This window comes from Phyllobates terribilis, unplaced genomic scaffold (assembly GCF_046119375.1).
Source record: "Phyllobates terribilis strain yellow unplaced genomic scaffold, ASM4611937v1 Scaffold_21__1_contigs__length_20361869, whole genome shotgun sequence".
NCBI lineage: Eukaryota > Metazoa > Chordata > Amphibia > Anura > Dendrobatidae > Phyllobates > Phyllobates terribilis.
In genome coordinates, this window is record NW_027362781.1 from 11447816 (window position 1) to 11457458 (window position 9643).

Here is a 9643-nt window from a genome sequence, read left to right on the forward strand (position 1 = left end):
TGAAAATATCCACTAAATGAGGGAATAATATGTGTGAGAGTACCCCAGGAGAGTTCCAAATGTGTGTGGTTAGAATATATATCCCACGGGGGTAAAATTGAAAAAAGTAAAAAAAAGGTTTTTTTGGACTTATTGATTTTTCTGGCGTTTATCAGACTTTCAGATAGGGGAAATGTCAGTGAGCGTTCCGATTTCAGTTCCAGAGCGATTCGCCCAATGACTCCTTGTTATTTAGTCGTTTTCAGCCAATTTTCTGGATTTTTGAAAATTTCACTTTTTTGTGAAAATATCCACTAAATGAGGGAATAATATGTGTGATGGTATCCCAGGAGAGTTCCAAATGTGTGTGGGTAGAATATATATCCCACGGGGGAAAAATTGAAAAAAGTTGAAAACATTTTTTTTTTGGACTTAGTCATTTTTCCAGCGTTTATCAGACTTTCAGTTAGGGGCAATGTCAGTGAGCGTTCCGATTTCAGTTCCAGAGCGATTCGCCCAATGAGTCCTTGATATTTAGTAGTTTTCAGCCAATTTTCTGGATTTTTGAAAATTTCACTTTTTTTGTGAAAATATCCACTAAATGAGGGAATAATATGTGTGAGGGTACCCCAGGAGAGTTCCAAATGTGTGTGGGTAGAATATATATCACACGGGTAAAATTGAAAAAAAATTTTTTTTGGACTTAGTGATTTTTCTGCCGTTTATCAGACTTTCAGATAGGGGAAATGTCAGTGAGCGTTCCGATTTCAGTTCCAGAGCGATTCGCCCAATGACTCCTTGTTATTTAGTCGTTTTCAGCCAATTTTCTGGATTTTTGAAAATTTCACTTTTTTGTGAAAATATCCACTAAATGAGGGAATAATATGTGTGATGGTATCCCAGGAGAGTTCCAAATGTGTGTGGGTAGAATATATATCCCACGGTGGAAAAATTGAAAAAAGTTGAAAACATTTTTTTTTTGAACTTAGTCATTTTTCCAGCGTTTATCAGACTATCAGTTAGGGGAAATGTCAGTGAGCGTTCCGATTTCAGTTCCAGAGCGATTCGCCCAATGGGTCCTTGATATTTAGTAGTTTTCAGCCAATTTTCTGGATTTTTGAAAATTTCACTTTTTTTGTGAAAATATCCACTAAATGAGGGAATAATATGTGTGAGGGTACCCCAGGAGAGTTCCAAATGTTTGTGGGTAGAATATATATCCCACGGGGGTAAAATTGAAAAAAGTTGAAAAAAAATTTTTTTTCGACTTAGTCATTTTTTTGGCGTTTATCAGACTTTCAGATAGGGGAAATGTCAGTGAGCATTCCGATTTCAGTTCCAGACTGATTCACCCAATGAGTCCTTGATATTTAGTCGTTTTCAGCCAATTTTCTGGATTTTTTAAAATTTCACTTTTTTGTGAAAATATCCACTAAATGAGGGAATAATATGTGTGAGGGTACCCCAGGAGAGTTCCAAATGTGTGTGGGTAGAATATATATCACACGGGGGTAAAATTGAAAAAAAATTTTTTTGGGACTTAGTGATTTTTCTGGCGTTTATCAGACTTTCAGATAGGAGAAATGTCAGTGAGCGTTCCGATTTCAGTTCCAGAGCGATTCGCCCAATGACTCCTTGTTATTTAGTCGTTTTCAGCCAATTTTCTGGATTTTTGAAAATTTCACTTTTTTGTGAAAATATCCACTAAATGAGGGAATAATATGTGTGATGGTATCCCAGGAGAGTTCCAAATGTGTGTGGGTAGAATATATATCCCACGGGGGAAAAATTGAAAAAAGTTGAAAACATTTTTTTTTTGGACTTAGTCATTTTTCCAGCGTTTATCAGACTTTCAGTTAGGGGAAATGTCAGTGAGCGTTCCGATTTCAGTTCCAGAGCGATTCGCCCAATGAGTCCTTGATATTTAGTAGTTTTCAGCCAATTTTCTGGACTTTTGAAAATTTCACTTTTTTTGTGAAAATATCCACTAAATGAGGGAATAATATGTGTGAGGGTACCCCAGGAGAGTTCCAAATGTGTGTGGGTAGAATATATATCCCACGGGGGTAAAATTGAAAAAAGTTGAAAAAAAATTTTTTTTGGACTTAGTCATTTTTTTGGCGTTTATCAGACTTTCAGATAGGGGAAATGTCAGTGAGCATTCCGATTTCAGTTCCAGAGCGATTCGCCCAATTAGTCCTTGTTATTTAGTTGTTTTCAGCCAATTTTCTGGATTTTTGAAAATTTCACTTTTTTGTGAAAATATCCACTAAATGAGGGAATAATATGTGTGAGAGTACCCCAGGAGAGTTCCAAATGTGTGTGAGTAGAATATATATCCCACGGAGGTAAAATTGAAAAAAGTAAAAAAAATATTTTTTTTGGACTTAGTGATTTTTCTGGCGTTTATCAGACTTTCAGATAGGGGAAATGTCAGTGAGCGTTCCGATTTCAGTTCCAGAGCGATTCGCCCAATGACTCCTTGTTATTTAGTCGTTTTCAGCCAATTTTCTGGATTTTTGAAAATTTCACTTTTTTGTGAAAATATCCACTAAATGAGGGAATAATATGTGTGATGGTATCCCAGGAGAGTTCCAAATGTGTGTGGGTAGAATATATATCCCACGGGGGAAAAATTGAAAAAAGTTGAAAAAAATTTTTTTTTGGACTTAGTCATTTTTCTGGCGTTTATCAGACTTTCAGATAGGGGAAATGTCAGTGAGCGTTCCGATTTCAGTTCCAGAGCGATTCGCCCAATGACTCCTTGTTATTTAGTCGTTTTCAGCCAATTTTCTGGATTTTTGAAAATTTCACTTTTTTGTGAAAATATCCACTAAATGAGGGAATAATATGTGTGAGAGTACCCCTGGAGAGTTCCAAATGTGTGTGGGTAGAATATATATCCCGCGGGGTAAAATTGAAAAAAGTAAAAAAAAAATTTTTTTTGGACTTAGTCATTTTTTTGGCGTTTATCAGACTTTCAGATAGGGGAAATGTCAGTGAGCATTCCGATTTCAGTTCCAGAGCGATTCGCCCAATTAGTCCTTGTTATTTAGTTGTTTTCAGCCAATTTTCTGGATTTTTGAAAATTTCACTTTTTTGTGAAAATATCCACTAAATGAGGGAATAATATGTGTGAGAGTACCCCAGGGGAGTTCCAAATGTGTGTGAGTAGAATATATATCCCACGGGGGTAAAATTGAAAAAAGTAAAAAAAATATTTTTTTTGGACTTAGTGATTTTTCTGGCGTTTATCAGACTTTCAGATAGGGGAAATGTCAGTGAGCGTTCCGATTTCAGTTCCAGAGCGATTCGCCCAATGACTCCTTGTTATTTAGTCGTTTTCAGCCAATTTTCTGGATTTTTGAAAATTTCACTTTTTTGTGAAAATATCCACTAAATGAGGGAATAATATGTGTGATGGTATCCCAGGAGAGTTCCAAATGTGTGTGGGTAGAATATATATCCCACGGAGGAAAAATTGAAAAAAGTTGAAAAAAATTTTTTTTTGGACTTAGTCATTTTTCTGGCGTTTATCAGACTTTCAGATAGGGGAAATGTCAGTGAGCGTTCCGATTTCAGTTCCAGAGCGATTCGCCCAATGACTCCTTGTTATTTAGTCGTTTTCAGCCAATTTTCTGGATTTTTGAAAATTTCACTTTTTTGTGAAAATATCCACTAAATGAGGGAATAATATGTGTGAGAGTACCCCTGGAGAGTTCCAAATGTGTGTGGGTAGAATATATATCCCGCGGGGTAAAATTGAAAAAAGTAAAAAAAAAAATTTTTTTGGACTTAGTCATTTTTTTGGCGTTTATCAGACTTTCAGATAGGGGAAATGTCAGTGAGCATTCCGATTTCAGTTCCAGAGCGATTCGCCCAATTAGTCCTTGTTATTTAGTTGTTTTCAGCCAATTTTCTGGATTTTTGAAAATTTCACTTTTTTGTGAAAATATCCACTAAATGAGGGAATAATATGTGTGAGAGTACCCCAGGAGAGTTCCAAATGTGTGTGAGTAGAATATATATCCCACGGGGGTAAAATTGAAAAAAGTAAAAAAAATATTTTTTTTGGACTTAGTGATTTTTCTGGCGTTTATCAGACTTTCAGATAGGGGAAATGTCAGTGAGCGTTCCGATTTCAGTTCCAGAGCGATTCGCCCAATGACTCCTTGTTATTTAGTCGTTTTCAGCCAATTTTCTGGATTTTTGAAAATTTCACTTTTTTGTGAAAATATCCACTAAATGAGGGAATAATATGTGTGATGGTATCCCAGGAGAGTTCCAAATGTGTGTGGGTAGAATATATATCCCACGGGGGAAAAATTGAAAAAAGTTGAAAACATTTTTTTTTTGGACTTAGTCATTTTTCCAGCGTTTATCAGACTTTCAGTTAGGGGAAATGTCAGTGAGCGTTCCGATTTCAGTATCAGAGAGATTCGCCCAATGAGTCCTTGATATTTAGTAGTTTTCAGCCAATTTTCTTGGTTTTTGAAAATTTCACTTTTTTTGTGAAAATATCCACTAAATGAGGGAATAATATGTGTGAGGGTACCCCAGGAGAGTTCCAAATGTGTGTGGGTAGAATATATATCACACAGGGGTAAAAATGAAAAAAAATTTTTTTGGGACTTAGTGATTTTTCTGGCGTTTATCAGACTTTCAGATAGGAGAAATGTCAGTGAGCGTTCCGATTTCAGTTCCAGAGCGATTCGCCCAATGACTCCTTGTTATTTAGTCGTTTTCAGCCAATTTTCTGGATTTTTGAAAATTTCACTTTTTTGTGAAAATATCCACTAAATGAGGGAATAATATGTGTGATGGTATCCCAGGAGAGTTCCAAATGTGTGTGGGTAGAATATATATCCCACGGGGGAAAAATTGAAAAAAGTTGAAAACATTTTTTTTTTGGACTTAGTCATTTTTCCAGCGTTTATCAGACTTTCAGTTAGGGGAAATGTCAGTGAGCGTTCCGATTTCAGTTCCAGAGCGATTCGCCCAATGAGTCCTTGATATTTAGTAGTTTTCAGCCAATTTTCTGGACTTTTGAAAATTTCACTTTTTTTGTGAAAATATCCACTAAATGAGGGAATAATATGTGTGAGGGTACCCCAGGAGAGTTCCAAATGTGTGTGGGTAGAATATATATCCCACGGGGGTAAAATTGAAAAAAGTTGAAAAAAAATTTTTTTTGGACTTAGTCATTTTTTTGGCGTTTATCAGACTTTCAGATAGGGGAAATGTCAGTGAGCATTCCGATTTCAGTTCCAGAGCGATTCGCCCAATTAGTCCTTGTTATTTAGTTGTTTTCAGCCAATTTTCTGGATTTTTGAAAATTTCACTTTTTTGTGAAAATATCCACTAAATGAGGGAATAATATGTGTGAGAGTACCCCAGGAGAGTTCCAAATGTGTGTGAGTAGAATATATATCCCACGGAGGTAAAATTGAAAAAAGTAAAAAAAATATTTTTTTTGGACTTAGTGATTTTTCTGGCGTTTATCAGACTTTCAGATAGGGGAAATGTCAGTGAGCGTTCCGATTTCAGTTCCAGAGCGATTCGCCCAATGACTCCTTGTTATTTAGTCGTTTTCAGCCAATTTTCTGGATTTTTGAAAATTTCACTTTTTTGTGAAAATATCCACTAAATGAGGGAATAATATGTGTGATGGTATCCCAGGAGAGTTCCAAATGTGTGTGGGTAGAATATATATCCCACGGGGGAAAAATTGAAAAAAGTTGAAAAAAATTTTTTTTTGGACTTAGTCATTTTTCTGGCGTTTATCAGACTTTCAGATAGGGGAAATGTCAGTGAGCGTTCCGATTTCAGTTCCAGAGCGATTCGCCCAATGACTCCTTGTTATTTAGTCGTTTTCAGCCAATTTTCTGGATTTTTGAAAATTTCACTTTTTTGTGAAAATATCCACTAAATGAGGGAATAATATGTGTGAGAGTACCCCTGGAGAGTTCCAAATGTGTGTGGGTAGAATATATATCCCGCGGGGTAAAATTGAAAAAAGTAAAAAAAAAATTTTTTTTGGACTTAGTCATTTTTTTGGCGTTTATCAGACTTTCAGATAGGGGAAATGTCAGTGAGCATTCCGATTTCAGTTCCAGAGCGATTCGCCCAATTAGTCCTTGTTATTTAGTTGTTTTCAGCCAATTTTCTGGATTTTTGAAAATTTCACTTTTTTGTGAAAATATCCACTAAATGAGGGAATAATATGTGTGAGAGTACCCCAGGGGAGTTCCAAATGTGTGTGAGTAGAATATATATCCCACGGGGGTAAAATTGAAAAAAGTAAAAAAAATATTTTTTTTGGACTTAGTGATTTTTCTGGCGTTTATCAGACTTTCAGATAGGGGAAATGTCAGTGAGCGTTCCGATTTCAGTTCCAGAGCGATTCGCCCAATGACTCCTTGTTATTTAGTCGTTTTCAGCCAATTTTCTGGATTTTTGAAAATTTCACTTTTTTGTGAAAATATCCACTAAATGAGGGAATAATATGTGTGATGGTATCCCAGGAGAGTTCCAAATGTGTGTGGGTAGAATATATATCCCACGGAGGAAAAATTGAAAAAAGTTGAAAAAAATTTTTTTTTGGACTTAGTCATTTTTCTGGCGTTTATCAGACTTTCAGATAGGGGAAATGTCAGTGAGCGTTCCGATTTCAGTTCCAGAGCGATTCGCCCAATGACTCCTTGTTATTTAGTCGTTTTCAGCCAATTTTCTGGATTTTTGAAAATTTCACTTTTTTGTGAAAATATCCACTAAATGAGGGAATAATATGTGTGAGAGTACCCCTGGAGAGTTCCAAATGTGTGTGGGTAGAATATATATCCCACGGGGGAAAAATTGAAAAAAGTTGAAAACATTTTTTTTTTGGACTTAGTCATTTTTCCAGCGTTTATCAGACTTTCAGTTAGGGGAAATGTCAGTGAGCGTTCCGATTTCAGTATCAGAGAGATTCGCCCAATGAGTCCTTGATATTTAGTAGTTTTCAGCCAATTTTCTTGGTTTTTGAAAATTTCACTTTTTTTGTGAAAATATCCACTAAATGAGGGAATAATATGTGTGAGGGTACCCCAGGAGAGTTCCAAATGTGTGTGGGTAGAATATATATCACACAGGGGTAAAAATGAAAAAAAATTTTTTTGGGACTTAGTGATTTTTCTGGCGTTTATCAGACTTTCAGATAGGAGAAATGTCAGTGAGCGTTCCGATTTCAGTTCCAGAGCGATTCGCCCAATGACTCCTTGTTATTTAGTCGTTTTCAGCCAATTTTCTGGATTTTTGAAAATTTCACTTTTTTGTGAAAATATCCACTAAATGAGGGAATAATATGTGTGATGGTATCCCAGGAGAGTTCCAAATGTGTGTGGGTAGAATATATATCCCACGGGGGAAAAATTGAAAAAAGTTGAAAACATTTTTTTTTTGGACTTAATCATTTTTCCAGCATTTATCAGACTTTCAGTTAGTGGAAATGTCAGTGAGCGTTCCGATTTCAGTTCCAGAGCGATTCGCCCAATGAGTCCTTGATATTTAGTAGTTTTCAGCCAATTTTCTGGACTTTTGAAAATTTCACTTTTTTTGTGAAAATATCCACTAAATGAGGGAATAATATGTGTGAGGGTACCCCAGGAGAGTTCCAAATGTGTGTGGGTAGAATATATATCCCACGGGGGTAAAATTGAAAAAAGTTGAAAAAAAATTTTTTTTGGACTTAGTCATTTTTTTGGCGTTTATCAGACTTTCAGATAGGGGAAATGTCAGTGAGCATTCCGATTTCAGTTCCAGAGCGATTCGCCCAATTAGTCCTTGTTATTTAGTTGTTTTCAGCCAATTTTCTGGATTTTTGAAAATTTCACTTTTTTGTGAAAATATCCACTAAATGAGGGAATAATATGTGTGAGAGTACCCCAGGAGAGTTCCAAATGTGTGTGAGTAGAATATATATCCCACGGGGGTAAAATTGAAAAAAGTAAAAAAAATATTTTTTTTGGACTTAGTGATTTTTCTGGCGTTTATCAGACTTTCAGATAGGGGAAATGTCAGTGAGCGTTCCGATTTCAGTTCCAGAGCGATTCGCCCAATGACTCCTTGTTATTTAGTCGTTTTCAGCCAATTTTCTGGATTTTTGAAAATTTCACTTTTTTTGTGAAAATATCCACTAAATGAGGGAATAATATGTGTGAGGGTACCCCAGGAGAGTTCCAAATGTTTGTGGGTAGAATATATATCCCACGGGGGTAAAATTGAAAAAAGTTGAAAAAAAATTTTTTTTCGACTTAGTCATTTTTTTGGCGTTTATCAGACTTTCAGATAGGGGAAATGTCAGTGAGCATTCCGATTTCAGTTCCAGACTGATTCACCCAATGAGTCCTTCATATTTAGTCGTTTTCAGCCAATTTTCTGGATTTTTTAAAATTTTACTTTTTTGTGAAAATATCCACTAAATGAGGGAATAATATGTGTGAGGGTACCCCAGGAGAGTTCCAAATGTGTGTGGGTAGAATATATATCCCACGGGGGAAAAATTGAAAAAAGTTGAAAACATTTTTTTTTTGGACTTAGTCATTTTTCCAGCGTTTATCAGACTTTCAGTTAGGGTAAATGTCAGTGAGCGTTCCGATTTCAGTTCCAGAGCGATTCGCCCAATGACTCCTTGTTATTTAGTTGTTTTCAGCCAATTTTCTGGATTTTTGAAAATTTCACTTTTTTGTGAAAATATCCACTAAATGAGGGAATAATATGTGTGAGAGTACCCCAGGAGAGTTCCAAATGTGTGTGGGTAGAATATATATCCCACGGGGGGTAAAATTGAAAAAAGTTTAAAAAATTTTTTTTGGGACTTAGTCATTTTTCTGGCGTTTATCAGACTTTCAGAAAGGGGAAATGTCAGTGAGCATTCCGATTTCAGTTCCAGACTGATTCACCCAATGAGTCCTTAATATTTAGTCGTTTTCAGCCAATTTTTTGGATTTTTGAAAATTTCACTTTTTTGTCAAAATATCCACTAAATGAGTGAATAATATGTGTGAGGGTACCCCAGGAGAGTTCCAAATGTGTGTGGGCAGAATATATATCCCACGGGGGTAAAATTGAAAAAAGTTGAAAAAAATTTTTTTTTGGACTTAGTCATTATTCTGGCGTTTATCAGACTTTCAGATAGGGGAAATGTCAGTGAGCGTTCCGATTTCAGTTCCAGAGTGATTCGCCCAATGACTCCTTGTTATTTAGTCGTTTTCAGCCAATTTTCTGGATTTTTGAAAATTTCACTTTTTTGTGAAAATATCCACTAAATGAGGGAATAATATGTGTGAGGGTACCCCAGGAGAGTTCCAAATGTGTGTGGGTAGAATGTATATCCCACGGGGGAAAAATTGAAAAAAGTTGAAAACATTTTTTTTTGGACTTAGTCATTTTTCCAGCGTTTATCAGACTTTCAGTTAGGGTAAATGTCAGTGAGCGTTCCGATTTCAGTTCCAGAGCGATTCGCCCAATGAGTCCTTGTTATTTAGTTGTTTTCAGCCAATTTTCTGGATTTTTGAAAATTTCACTTTTTTGTGAAAATATCCACTAAATGAGGGAATAATATGTGTGAGAGTACCCCTGGAGAGTTCCAAATGTGTGTGGGTAGAATATATATCCCGCGGGGTAA